The sequence below is a fragment of the Salvelinus alpinus genome, chromosome 1, assembly GCF_045679555.1.
Source record: "Salvelinus alpinus chromosome 1, SLU_Salpinus.1, whole genome shotgun sequence".
Lineage (NCBI taxonomy): Eukaryota > Metazoa > Chordata > Actinopteri > Salmoniformes > Salmonidae > Salvelinus > Salvelinus alpinus.
The window spans coordinates 64,934,298-64,949,528 of NC_092086.1; positions in this window are offsets into that span (position 1 = coordinate 64,934,298).

Below are 15,231 nucleotides of genomic sequence, written 5' to 3' on the forward strand. Positions count from 1 at the left end.
CACAACAGTAGTAGGCCTGATTAACAACAACAACGAGATAGCCTACAGGAAGGAGGTGAGGGCCCCAGCGGAGTGGTGCCAGGAAAATAACCTCTCCCTCAACGTCAACAAAACGAAGGAGCTGATCGTGGACTTCAGGAGACATTAGAGAGAGCACGCCCCCATCCACATCAACAGGGACGCAGCGGAGAGGGCTAAAAGCTTCAAGTTCCTCGGCGCACACATCACTGACCACCTGAAATGGTCCATGCACATAGACAGTGTGGTGAAGAAGGCGCAACAGTGCCTCTCCAACCTCAGGAGGCTGAAGAGCATTCTGTCAGGCTGTATCACCGCCTGGTATGGTAATTGCACCATCCGCAACCGCAGGGCTCTCCAGAGGGTGGTGTGGTCAGCCCAACGCATCACCGGGGGCACACTGCCGCCCTTCAGGACATCTAGAGCACAGCGCAGAAAACTTGCTCTAAAACTACTACATTTTCTCTACGCCCCATGGCAACGTGTAGAATTGCGGGAAATGTACTTTAAATCTACACATTTTCTCTCCACCGTCAAGAGATGGGTCACTAAAATGTTTTGTTGCAAGGTGGGGGGGGACCCCCAACCAAATCTCACTTAGGGCCACAAAAGACTAGAGCCGGCCCTGATCCCTGCAATATGATATCAATCTGCAAAGCCCTGTAGAGAAAGCCATTAATCACAATCATCAATGTCAGTGCGGCCTGTGGCAAACATTAAAGGCAGAGGACATTCATCAGGACTCAATCAATGCTGATTGGGCCAGAGTAATGCATCAGGCCCATGGAGGGAGTAAACACAGGTATAAAATACATGCTTTGTCAGTCACTGGCCTGGAAAAACAGATACTAGAGAGGTACTAGAGAGAGTATATGCTGTGTCTGTTATTGGTCAGTACAACTTCACACAATTTCATGCACTACTATCTATGTTTCTCAATGGACATTTACAGTAGATACTGTTTGTGGGTACTGTAGTATAACCTAAAGTACAATAGAGTCAAGCGTGCGGTGGACACGATACAGACAACAGAATTTGCAGTTCACAATAATCAGTATCTATTCAGAATAGTCACAAATATTTGCAGATCTAGCAGTGTAGAAATCCTGGAGCACATAGGGTAGTCCCAGGAGAGTTCACTATTCAAAACAAATCTAATGTTATTGGTCACATACACATATTTAGCAGATGTTATTGCGGGCGTAGTGAAATGCTTGTGTTCCTATCTCCAGCAGTGCAGTAGTATCGAACAATTCACAACAATACACACAAATCTAAAAGTAAAAGAATGGAATTATATAAATATATAAATATTCTTACGAGCAATGTCTGAGTGCCATAGACTAAAATACAGTAGAATACAGTATATACATATGAAATGAGTAAAACAGTATGTAAACATTATTAAAGTGAGTAGTGATTCCATGTCTATGTACATATGCACTTCTACTGACTATGGCCTTCTGAATGATAGTGGGGTGTTTAGGCCATGGCTCGGGTGGTTGATGTCCTTGATGATCTTTTTGGCCTACCTGTGACAACGGGTGCTGTAGGTATCCTGGAGGGCAGGCAGTGTGCCCCCAGTGATGCGTTGCGCAGACTGCAGCACTCTCTGGAGAGCCCTGTGGGCGGTACATTTGCCATACCAAGCGGTGGTATAGCCCGACAGGACGTTCTCAATTATACATCTGTAAAAGTTTGTGAGGGTCTTAGGGACCAAGTCATATTTCTTCAGCCACCTGAGGTTGAAGAGGTGCTGTTTTGCCTTCTTCACCACACTGTCTGTGTGGGTAGACCATTTCAGATTATCAGTGATGGGTACGCAGAGGAACTTGAAGCTTTTCACCTTCTCCACTGCGGTCCTGTCAATGTGAATAGGGGCGTGCTCTCTCTGTTGCTTCCTGAAGTCCACGATCAGCTCCCTCATTTTGTTGATGTTGAGGGAGAGGTTAGGCTGTCTTGTCATTGTTGGCAATCAGGCCTACTACTGTTGTGTCGTCTGCAAACTTGATGATTGAGTTGGAGGCGTGGTTGGCCACGTAATCATGGATGAACAGGAAGTACAGGAGGGGGTTGAGCATGCGTTCTTGTGGGGCCCCTGTGTTGAGGATAAGCGTAGTGGAGGTGTTGTTTCCTACCTTCACCAAATGGGGGCGGCCCGTCAGGAAGTCCAGGACCCAGTTGCACAGGACGGGGTTCAGACCCAGGGCCCCGAGCTTAATGATGAGTTTGAAGGGTACTATAGTGTTGAAGGCTAAGCTATAGTCCATGAACACCATTCTTACATACAGTTGAAGTCGGAAGTTTACATACACTTAGGTTGGAATCATTAAAACTCGTTTTTCAACCACTCCACAAATTTCTTGTTAACAAACTATAGTTTTGGCAAGTCGGTTAGGTCATCTACTTTGTGCATGACACAAGTCATTTTCCCAACAATTATTTACAGACAGATTATTTCACTTATAATTCACTGTATCACAATTTCAGTGGGTCAGAAGTTTACATACACTAAGTTGACCCTGCCTTTAAACAGCTTGGAAAATTCCAGAAAATGATGTCATGGCTTTAGAAGCTTCTGATAGGCTAAGTGACATCATTGGAGTCCATTGGAGGTGTACCTGTGGATGTATTTCAAGGCCTACCTTCAAACTCAGTGCCTCTTTGCTTGACATCATGGGAAAATCAAAAGAAATCAGCCAAGACCTCAGAAAAAAAATTGTAGACCTCAACAAGTCTGGTTCTTCCTTGGGAGCAATTTCCATACGCCTGAAGGTACCACATTCATCTGTACAAACAATAGTACGCAAGTATAAACACCATGGGACCACGCAGCTGTCATACCGCTCAGGAAGGAGACGCGTTCTGTCTCCTAGAGATGAATGTACTTTGGTGCGAATCAATCCCAGAACAACAGCAAAGGACATTGTGAAGATGCTGGAGGAAACAGGTACAAAAGTATCTGTATTCACAGTAAAATTTTATTTAGTTCAGTGTAGGCCTCTACTTGATATCGACATAACCTGAAAGGCCACTCAGGAAGGAAGAAGCCACTGCTCCAAAACCACCATAAAACAAGTCAGACTATGGTTTGCAACTGCACATGGGGACAAAGATCATACTTTTTGGAGAAATGTCCTCTGGTCTGATGAAACAAATATAGAACTGTTTGGCCATAATGACCATCATTATGTTTGGAGGAAAAAGGGGGATGCTTGCAAGCCGAGGAACACCATCCCAACCGTGAAGCACGGGGGTGGCAGCATCATGTTGTGGGGGTGCTTTGCTGTAGGAGGGACTGGTGCACTTCACAAAATAGATGGCATCATGAGGTAGGAAAATTATGTGGATATATTGAAGCAACATCTCAAGACATCAGTCAGGAAGTTAAAGCTTGGTCGCAAATGAGTCTTCCAAATGGACAATGACCCCAAGCATACTTCCAAAGTTGTGGCAAAATGGCTTAAGGACAACAAAGTCAAGGTATTGGAGTGGCCATCACAAAGCCTTGACCTCAATCCTATAGAAAATTTGTGAGCAAAACTGAAAAAGCGTGTGCGAGCAAGGAGGCCTACAAACCTGACTCAGTTACACCAGCTCTGTCAGGAGGAATGGGCCAAAATTCACCCAACTTATTGTGGGAAGCTTGTGGAAGGCTACCCAAAACGTTTGACCCAAGTTAAACAAATTGAAGGCAATGCTACCAAATACTAATTGAGCGTATGTAAACTTCTGACCCACTGGGAATGTGATGAAAGAAATAAAGGCTGAAATAAATCATTCTCTCTACTATTATTCTGACATTTCACATTCTTAAAATAAAGTGGTGATCCTAACTGACCTAAGACAGGGAATTTTTACTAGGATTAAATGTCAGGAATTGTGAAAAACTGAGTTTAAATGTATTTGGCTAAGGTGTATGTAAACTTCCGACTTCAACTGTATATTATTTTATTTTGTTCAGTGTTGGCCTCTACTTGAATGCATATTCTACAGGCTACCTCTATCCTAAAAGTTACCTTTATGTTCAATGGGAATGAATCACACGACTGCTATACAGTTGTTAGTGAACATTGCACTGAACTATCACAATGACAATGCTACAATGAATATTTCACTAAAGTACAAGATAAAATGTTACAATAAAGTTGCAATATTAATGTGTCAATACATGTTACACTAAAGTAACAATGTTGAAATACATTGATGGTTGTTTTTTTGTCTTTGCTCTCAGTATTAAGCCCATTTTGCTAGAATTTGTGCATTACAACATTGAAGTGTAAGAGACCTCACATTATTTTTAATCAGCTGGATCTTTATATTTACCACTTGGATCCTGTTTCAGTAATAATGAAATCAGACTGTCTTGTTTAGTGTCTGATAATCTATTATTCATATATGAGTGGTTAAAACATGTTAATAATGGTCCTCTGAGTATATCAAAAAAGGTTTGGTATACCTCCACTGGTATGCCATCCAGCCCTGGAGTTTTCCTGGACTTAAAGGCTGTATTTGCATCAAGTAATTGCATGTTTCTACCCTGTAGTTTGGCCTTCACATGAGTCTTTCTATACAGCTGTTAATTTTTTTTTAAATGTATTGAACAAAAATCAATACAATTAGCTTCGGTTAGTGGAGATGGAAGAGACTGAAATTAAAACATATGCTTCAAGTACTTTACTTCCTTTTCAAAACATTGTTTGGTGAATCTTGGGTGACTCCGTTTCAGTAAATAATTTTTGGTCAAATTTCTATGTTGAAGATAAAAAATATAATTTGGTGCATTTTTCCCCACATTCCATCCAGTTCGCTTTATATTTATAATATATTACACTTGATCTTTCTTGAATAAGTTCCTCCGTTTCTTTTAGTTTTTCCTCCAACATTTTAATTTTATATTTAAAACATATAATATACTTGCAGTGATGCCGCTCAACAACCACATCACACCAGTCATCTAACAGACTCCCATCCAGAGCGACACACAGAAGCAACCATATTCAACATCCTGCTCAAGGGCATGTCGACAGATCTCCCACAAGGTCAAATATGGGGACCCGAACCAGCAATCCATCAGCCACCGGCCCAAGCTACAAACTGCCAGGCCACGAGCCCTCCAAGATCCCTCCCACAGTTCCCCAAGAGCTGCCCCTCAACCATTCGAAAACCCCCCAACAGTCCCTCCCCGAGAAAAATAAAAACAATTATTCCATTCCCCACCCCAAGACCCCCCCATGCACCAACAACCAACAAAATGAACAAATCAATGCTGACACAGGGAACAAACTGAGGACCAGACAGATATACAAACAGGTCAGGGACAAAGTTGTGGAGAAGTTCAGATCAGGGTTGGGTTATAAAAAATATCAGAAACTTTGAACATCCCACGGAGCACTGTTCAATCCATTATAAAAATGGAAAGAATACGGCACAACAACAAACCTGCCAATCGAGGGCCGCCCACCAAAACTCACGGACAAGGCAAGGAGTGCATTAATCAGAGGCAACAAGAGACCAAAGATAAACCTGAAGGAGCTGCAAAGCTCCACAGCTAAGATTGGAGTATCTGTCCATAGGACCACTTTAAGCCGTACACTCCACAGAGCTGGGCTTTACAGAAAAGCGGCCAGAAAAAAAGCCATAGCTTAAAGAAAAAAATAAGCAAACACGCTTGGTGTTCGCCAAAAGGCATGTGGGAGACTCCCCAAACATATGGAAGAAGGTACTCTGGTCAGACGAGCCTAAAATTGGGCTTTTTGGCAATCAAGGAAAACGCCATGTCTGGCGCAAACCCAACACCTCTCCTCATCCCGAGAACAACATCCCCACAGTGAAGCATGGTGGTGGCAGCATCATGCTGTGGGGTTGTTTTTAATCAGCAGGGACTGGGAAACTGGTCAGAATTGAAGGAATGTTGGATGGCGCTAAATGCAGGGTAATTCATGAGGGAAACCTGTTTCAGTCTTCCAGAGACTTGAGATTGGGAAGGATGTTCACCTTCCAGCAGGACAATGACCCAAAGCATACTGATATAGCAACACTCGAGTGCTTTAAGGGGTAACATTTAAATATCTTGGAATGGCCTAGTCAAAGCCCAGACCTCAATCCAATTGAGAATCTGTGGTCTGACTTAAAGATTGCAGTACAACAGCGGAACCCATCCCGAAGCAAGCACCAGTTAGCCTTGAGCTAGCCTCGAGCTAGGCCCATCTCCCGGCTTACCGAAGAGGTCCACGAGCTAATTATTGGGCTACAATACCTCTTTTGCTAATTGGCCTTGACCCTTTACTGCCGACACGGAGCCCCGCCGATCCTTCACGATTGGTCTGCCGACGTAATTGTCCGAGGTGGCTTCAACAGGCTCTTCCGTTGTGACATCGCCGAAGCCCCATCTTCTAGCCCTGGCCCGCTAGCTGTCTGAATCGCCGGGTCTCCAGCTCGCCTAGTGTAGTAGCGACTACTGAATCGGATCCCTGACTCACCTGTTGCTACTAATTGGACCCTATGATCACTTGGCTACACATACCTCTCCCTAATGTCAATATGCCTTGTCTATTGCTGTTTTGGTTAGTGATTTATTGTCTTATTTCACTGTAGAGCCCCCAGCCCTTCCCAATATGCCTTAGATAGCCCTTTTGTCCCACCCCCCACACATGCGGTGACCTCACCTGACTTAACTGGTGCCTCTGGAGACAAAACCTCTCTCATCGTCACTCAATGCCTAGGTTTACCTCCACTGTACTCACATCCTACCATACCCTTGTCTGTAAATTATGCCTTGAATCTATTCTTCCACGCCCAGAAATCTGCTCCTTTTACTCTCTGTTCCGAACGCACTAGACGACCAGTTCTTATAGCCTTTAGCCGTACCCTTATCCTACTCCTCCTCTGTTCCTCTGGTGAAGTAGAGGTTAACCCAGGCCCTGCAGCCCCCAGCACCACTCCCATTCCCAAGGTGCTCTAATTTGTTGACTTCTGTAACCGTAAAAGCCTTGGTTTCATGCATATTAACATCAAAAGCCTCCTCCCTAAGTTTGTTTTATTCACTGCTTTAGCACACTCCGCCTACCCTGATGTCCTTGCCGTGTCTGAATCCTGGCTTAGGAAGGCCACCCAAAATCCAGAAATGTCCATCCCCAACTACAACATTTTCCGACAAGATAGAACTGCCAAAGGGGGCGGAGTTGCAATCTACTGCAGATATAGCCTGCAGAGTTCTGTCATACTATCCAGGTCCGTGCCAAAACAATTTGAGCTTCTACTTTTAAAAATCCACCTTTCCCCATCTAGTCTCTCACCGTTGCCGCTTGTAATAGACCTCCTTCAGCCCCCAGCTATGCTCTGGACACCATATGTGAATTAATTGCCACCCATCTATCTTCAGAGTTTGTACTGTTAGGTGACCTAAACTGGGATATGCTTGACACCCTGGCCGTCCTACAATCTAAGCTAGATGCCCTCAATCTCACACAAATTATCAAGGAACCCACCAGGTACAACCCTAAATCCGTAACCATGGGCACCCTCTTAGATATCATCCTGACCAACGTGCCCTCTAAATACACCTCTGCCATCTTCAACCAGGATCTGAGTGATCACTGCCTCATTGCCTGCGCCCATAATGGGTCCGCGGTCATCCGACCCCCCCTCATCACTGTCAAACGCTCCCTAAAACACTTCAGCGAGCAGGCCTTTCTAATCGACCTGGCCCAGGTATCCTGGAAGGATATTGACCTCATCCCATCAGTAGAGGATGCCTGGTTGCTCTATAAAGTGCTTTCCTCTCCATCTTAAACAAGCATGCCCCATTCAAAAAATGTAGAACTAAGAACAGATATAGGCCTTTGTTCACCCCAGACTTGACCAGCACAAAAACATCCTGTGGCGTTCTGCATTAGCATTGAATAGCCCCCGCGATATGCAACTTTTCAGGGAAGTCAGGACCCAATATACTCAGTCAGTTAGGAAAGCTAAGGCTAGCTTTTTCAAACAGAAATTTGCATCCTGTAGCACTAATTCCATAAAGTTTTGGGACACTGTAAAGTCCATGGAGAATAAGAGCACCTCCTCCCAGCTGCCCACTGCACTGAGGCTAGGAAGCGCTGTCACCACCGATAAATCTATGATCATCAATAATTTCAATAAGCATTTTTCAATGGCTGGCCATGCATTCCACCTGGCTACCCCTACCCCGGCCAACAGCTCTGCACCGAATAGCCTGCACCCCCTGCAGCAACTTGCCCAAGCCCCCCCCCCCCCCCCCGCTTCTCCTTCACCCAAAACCAGACAGCTGATGTTCTGACAGAGCTACAAAAATCTGGATCCCTACAAATCAGCTGGGCTAGACAATCTGGACCCTCTCTTTCTAAAATTATCAGCAGAAAATTGTTGCAACCCCTATTACTAGCTTGTTCAACCTCTCTTTCGCATTTTGTCTGAGATCCCCAAAAATTGAAAAGCTGCCACAGTCATCCCCCTCTTCAAAGGGGAGACACTCTATACCCAAACTGTTATAGACCTATAGCCATCCTGCCTTGCCTTTCTAAAATCTTCGAAAGCCAAGTTAACAAACAGATCACCGACCATTTAGAATCCCACCGTACCTTCTCCACTATGCAATCTGGTTTCCGAGCTGGTCATGGGTGCACCTCAGCCACGCTCAAGGTCCTAAACGATATCATAACCACCATCGCTAAAAGACAGTACTGTGCAGCCGTCTTCATTGACCTGGCCAAGGATTTAGACTCTGTCAATCATAGCATTCTTATTGGCAGACTCAACAGCCCTGGTTTCTCAAATGACTGCCTCGCCTGGTTCACAAACTATTTCTCAGATAGAGTTCAGTGTGACAAATCGAAGGGCCTGTTGTCCGAACCCTCTGGCACCCCCATAGAGACTGCCAGAGGGTTCAATTCTCGGGCCGACTCTTTTCTCTGTATATATCAATAATGTCGCTCGTGCTGCTGGTGATAATCTGATCTACCTCTATGCAGACGACACCATTCTGTATACATCTGGCCCTTCTTTGGACACTGTGTTAACAAACCTCAAAACGAGATTCAATGCCATACAACACTCCTTCCAAGGCCTCCAACTGCTCTTAAATGCTAGTAAAACTAAATGCATGCTCTTCAACCGATCGCTGCACACACCCTCTTGCCCGACTAGCATCACTACTCTGGACGGTTCTGACTTAGAATATGTGGACTACTACAAATACCTAGGTGTCTGGTTAGACTGTAAACTCTCCATCCAGATTCACATTAAGCATCTCCAATCCAAAATTAAATTTAGAATAGGCTTCCTATTTCGCAAACAAAGCCTCCTTCACTCATGCTGCCAAACATACCCTCGTAAAACTGACTATCCTACCGATCCTTGACTTTGGCTATGTCATTTACAAAATATCCTCCAACACTCTACTCAGCAAACTGTATGTAGTCTATCACAGCCCCATATACTACCCACCACTGCGACCTGTATGCTCTCGTTGGCTGGCCCTCGCTTCATATTCATCGACAAACCCACTGGTTCCAGGTCATCTATAAGTCTTTGACCTGTAAAGCCCCGCCTTATGTCATGACTAGTCATTCACTAGTAATGACTAGTCATTCAACTGAGACTGCTCTTCTCTGTGTCACGGAGGCGCTCCGCACTGCTAAAGCTAACTCTCTCTCCTCTGCTCTCATCCTTCTAGACCTATCGGCTGCCTTTGATACTGTGAACCATCAGATCCTCCTCTCCACCCTCTCCGAGCTGGGCATCTCCGGCGCGGCCCACGCTTGGATTGCGTCCTACCTGACAGGTCGCTCCTACCAGGTGGCGTGGCGAGAATCTGTCTCCGCACCACGTGCTCTCACCACTGGTGTCCCCCAGGGCTCTGTTCTAGGCCCTCTCCTATTCTCGCTATACACCAAGTCACTTGGCTCTGTCATATCCTCACATGGTCTCTCCTATCATTGCTATGCAGACGACACACAATTAATCTTCTCCTTTCCCCCCTCTGATAACCAGGTGGTGAATCGCATCTCTGCATGTCTGGCAGACATATCAGTGTGGATGACGGATCACCACCTCAAGCTGAACCTCGGCAAGACGGAGCTGCTCTTCCTCCCGGGGAAGGACTGCCCGTTCCATGATCTCGCCATCACGGTTGACAACTCCATTGTGTCCTCCTCCCAGAGTGCTAAGAACCTTGGCGTGATCCTGGACAACACCCTGTCGTTCTCAACTAACATCAAGGCGGTGACCCGTTCCTGTAGGTTCATGCTCTACAACATTCGCAGAGTACGACCCTGCCTCACGCAGGAAGCGGCGCAGGTCCTAATCCAGGCACTTGTCATCTCCCGTCTGGATTACTGCAACTCGCTGTTGGCTGGGCTCCCTGCCTGTGTCATTAAACCCCTACAACTCATCCAGAACGCCGCAGCCCGTCTGGTGTTCAACTTTCCCAAGTTCTCTCACGTCACCCCGCTCCTCCGCTCTCTCCACTGGCTTCCAGTTGAAGCTCGCATCCGCTACAAGACCATGGTGCTTGCCTACGGAGCTGTGAGGGGAACGGCACCCCCGTACCTTCAGGCTCTGATCAGGCCCTACACCCAAACAAGGGCACTGCGTTCATCCACCTCTGGCCTGCTCGCCTCCCTACCTCTGAGGAAGTACAGTTCCCGCTCAGCCCAGTCAAAACTGTTCGCTGCTCTGGCACCCCAATGGTGGAACAAACTCCCTCACGACGCCAGGTCAGCGGAGTCAATCACCACCTTCCGGAGACACCTGAAACCCCACCTCTTTAAGGAATACCTAGGATAGGATAAAGTAATCCTTCTAACCCCCCCCCCCCTTAAAAGAGTTAGATGCACTATTGTAAAGTGGTTGTTCCACTGGATATCATAAGGTGAATGCACCAATTTGTAAGTCGCTCTGGATAAGAGCGTCTGCTAAATGACTTAAATGTAAAATGTAAATGTAATGTCAGCTCACTGGTCACCATATCAACACCCACCCGTAGCACGCGCTCCAGCAGGTATATTTCACTGGTCATCCCCAAAGCCAACACTTCCTTCGTCCGCCTTTCCTTCCAGTTCTCTGCTGCCAATGACTGGAACGAATTGCAAAAATCACTTAAGCTGGAGACTTATATCTCCCTCTCTAACTTTAAGCATCAGCTGTCAGAGCAGCTTACCGATCACTGTACCTGTACACAGCCAATCTGTAAATAGCACACCCAACTACCTCATCCCCATATTGTTACTTATCTTCTTGCTCTTTTGCACCACAGTATCTCTACTTGCACATCATCATCTGCACATCTATCACTCTAGTGTAATGCTAAATTGTAATTATTTCACTTCTATGGCCTATTTATTGCCTTACCTCCCTAATCTTCTACATTTGCACACACTGTACATAGATTTTTCTATTGTGTTATTGACTGTACATTTATGTATGTGTAACTCTGTGTTGTTGTTATTGTCGCACTGCTTTGCTTTATCTTGGCCAGGTCGCAGTTGTAAATGAGAACTTATTCTCAACTGGCCTACCTGGTTAAATAAAGGTGAAATAAAAATGAAATAAAAAAACTTGAAGGAGCTGGAGCAGTTTTGCCTTGAAGAATGGGCAAAAATCACAGTGGCTAGATGTGCAAGCTTATAGAGACATACCCCAGCTGTAATTGCTGCAAAAAGGTGGCTCTACAAAGTATTGACTTTGGGGGGGTTAATAGTTATGCATGCTCAAGTTTTCAGTTGTTTGTGTTATATCTTGTTTGCTTCACAAAATATATTATATAAAACCCCCCAAAAATTCATTTTAATTCCAGGTTGTAAGGCAACAAAATAGGACAAATGCCAAGGGGTTGAATACTTTCGCAAGCCACTGTAGAGGGGGTAATCAACAGTAATGTAGTCCAGGTGAGACCAATATTGCGCAGCTGCACGTAATGATGGTGACAGGTCTGCGTAATGAAGGGCAGCCTTGCGCCCACGAGTGCCAGAGAGTGTGAGTGGGAGCAGGCGTGACAGTACCCCCCCCCCTCTCTAGGGGTGCCACCCGGCATCCCACCTGGGCGAGCCTGACTGGTGAGGCATGGGAGCTAGACAAGCAGGCTGAGGCGTAGAAGCCCAACGAGCCGGCAGACGCGTGGGTGCCTGGTGAACCGGCTGAGGCGTGGGAGCCGGATGAACCGACTGAGGCATGGGAGCCTGATGAGCTGGCTAAAGCATGACGTGGGGTGGGCGCCTGCCGAGCCAACCGAGGCAAGAAAACCTCTCGAGCCAGCTAAGGTGTGGAATCCCGACGAGCTAGCTGAGGCACAAACAAACACACACTCATACACACTCAACCCCTTTCCCCCACAAACAACCGTGAACTCAGATGCTCAAAAGTTGTTCCATCCCAGAGCCCAACTCAAGAAAGGACTTGATTTACGAATGCATATAGAGTTGCAGCTGTTTGAAAAGGCATGCGAAATTGAGCAAAAATGGGAAAATATAGGGAGGTTTGATTAACCATTGTCAAGTCCTAGGTGATGGAGATCAGATACACCCCCTTCCCCTGAAACACACACATGCTAGTCCCCCATTGTGGCCATTTTCCCAAGCATCTCTGTGCAGTCAGACCTTTGATTATTTTGTGCCACCTGGGCCACAATAATGCCCTCTCTCTGAATGTTCGAGTGTGACCCCGTCCGCATGGGTTACCGCAGCTAGTGTTGCCAGCACTGCCACTACCTGGGTGGGGTCGTCAAGGTTCTCATCTGTCGGCACTTAAATGCACACATGTTTCTTCGGGCACTGCCCAAGCTATGCTATAGGTAAAAACCCAGCTAACATAATTTGGTTCCTTGGAAGTTGTGGGAATGTACGTTTTTGGTTTCCCATTGGTTCTGGGAATGAAGCCATAAGATTCCTGATTGGTAAAGCTGATTTATTTTAAAATGTTCTGAGAATGGAAGTGAACATTTAGTCTCTTCTCGGAATGTTCATTTGAAGGTTGCAGGGAGGTTCAGAGAAAGTTTTACTAGGGTTTTCTTGGGAGGTTTTGTTAACGTTCTGAGAATGGAAATTATTATAAGGTAATTAAATACAATTCTGAGAACATGTTTCAATACGTTTTTGGGGTTAACTAGTTTGGGTTAACTGTGTTGACCTCCAAGCACAGATAGGACACATGGCAATGCAGTTGCTCAGGCATTAATCATAAAAAAATATATATGTTTTTATTGTGGCACCACATAAGTGAGATTCAAAAGCTATGATCTTCTGTTCTCTATCCATGGAATTAGTCAACTGCGCCACAAGGATGGAGCTAGCATTACATGTTTTGAAAAATAATATGAAGCTGTTTATTTTTGGCTAACTGAAAGGTTGCTGGATCAAATCCCTGAGCTGACAAGGTAAAAATCTGTTGTTCTGAACAAGGCAGTTAACCCACTGTTCCCCAGGCACTGAAGACGTGGATGTTGGTTATGACAGAGGGGTTGGGTTAAAGGCGGAAGACACATTTCAGTTGAATGCATTCGGTTGTACAACTGACTAGGTATCCCCCTTTCCTTAAAAGAGTGCATGACCACTACCACCCCTACAGGTCGAAGACAGTACTACATTAGGCCAGCCAGAGCCCAACATGTGCAGCAGCCAGGGTGTTACATTCTTTTGTTCCTCAGAGAGAACAGTCAGGCAGTATGACGGGACAGGAGGGGTGGAGAGGAGGCGGGTTACAGTGGGTGTGTGTCTACCATGGAGAATGACTACAGAAACCAATAGGACTCTCTCTGCTGAGCTGAGGACAGTGTAGCATTGGCTTAGTGTGTTATATAAAGAGCCACGCTGGCAGTCCTCCAGTGACCTTTTACAGAGTGCCGCCACCCCGTCACAGGGCTCTGGCACTGTACACCTCTCCTTCCCCTGCCAGGTAAAACGATCCCCTAGGTTAGAACATGAAGTAGGCAGTAATGTTTTATTACGTGAGCCATATGTATCAGCTCTCTGAGAATGCACGCATGGTGTCATACATATCAGCCTTAAAAAGGACAGCCAGCTCATAACCATCTCACACAAATGTTTCATTTTTCAGAGGGGAATTAGGGTAGGAAGCTGTTAGAATCATAATGTCCGGCCTGCACACAACATTGAGCTCAATACAGTCATCATTGTACAGAGAATTCTGTTCAGCAGCAACACAGTGGGACCCTATCAGGAACATACGTATTGATTTGAACAGTGGCCTATTTACTACCAGCAACGCAAGAAGGGCTTACAACCATACCGTGTGTGTGCTAAGCTCAAAGTTGTTTGGGTGGCCTAATTCACCATTTTTATTACACTGATACAAAGAAACATACTGTACTACTGTCCACATGTACACTTGCATACACGCACACACACACACACACACACAGTCAAACACAGTCACACACTACACGCTCGCTCGCACTATGCAGCCATCACCTGAATTGTGGGAGGCGTTATTTGTCAACCAATCATTAGGGTGTTTTTGTTTGACCCATGCGAACGTGGCCAAAGGCATGGCTGAAACAGGAACCAACTTTGCCGTGATTCTAAAGCCACAGGGGATACAAACGAAAGTAATATTGGAGACCTCGCTCTAATCAAATAACTACACATTTTCAGTTTGTGAGTGTGGGATATAAGGGTATTGAAAAGTTTATTTTGACATTCATACAGAAAAACTTTAACAATGGCAGCTATGTTGACACTGCCATGTTGATCTCAGCCTTGCTGTTGGAAAACCACTACAGTGTCCGACTTTCAGCTGTCGCAGATGCACCTCCCCCGACTTCACTGGCCGACTTTCGTCTACAGTCAGCTTCGTTGGGCTTACCATACACACACACACACAAACACACACACACACACACACACACACACACACACACACACACACACACACACACACACACACACACACACACACACACACACACACACACACACACACACACACACACACACACACACACACACACACACACACACACACACACACACACACACACACACACACACACACACACACACACGGTTCACTTTACAAGTTACAAATAGCCTATATGATTTCAGCTTGCCAGTAGATTGTTTTTGTACAATAAATAGACACTGTACGTGGTACTTGGGACCAACGTCTTGGGCATATACCAGAACTATTTTGGACCAGGATTAATTTAGACTTCACACATCAGTTATGTTGTTGACC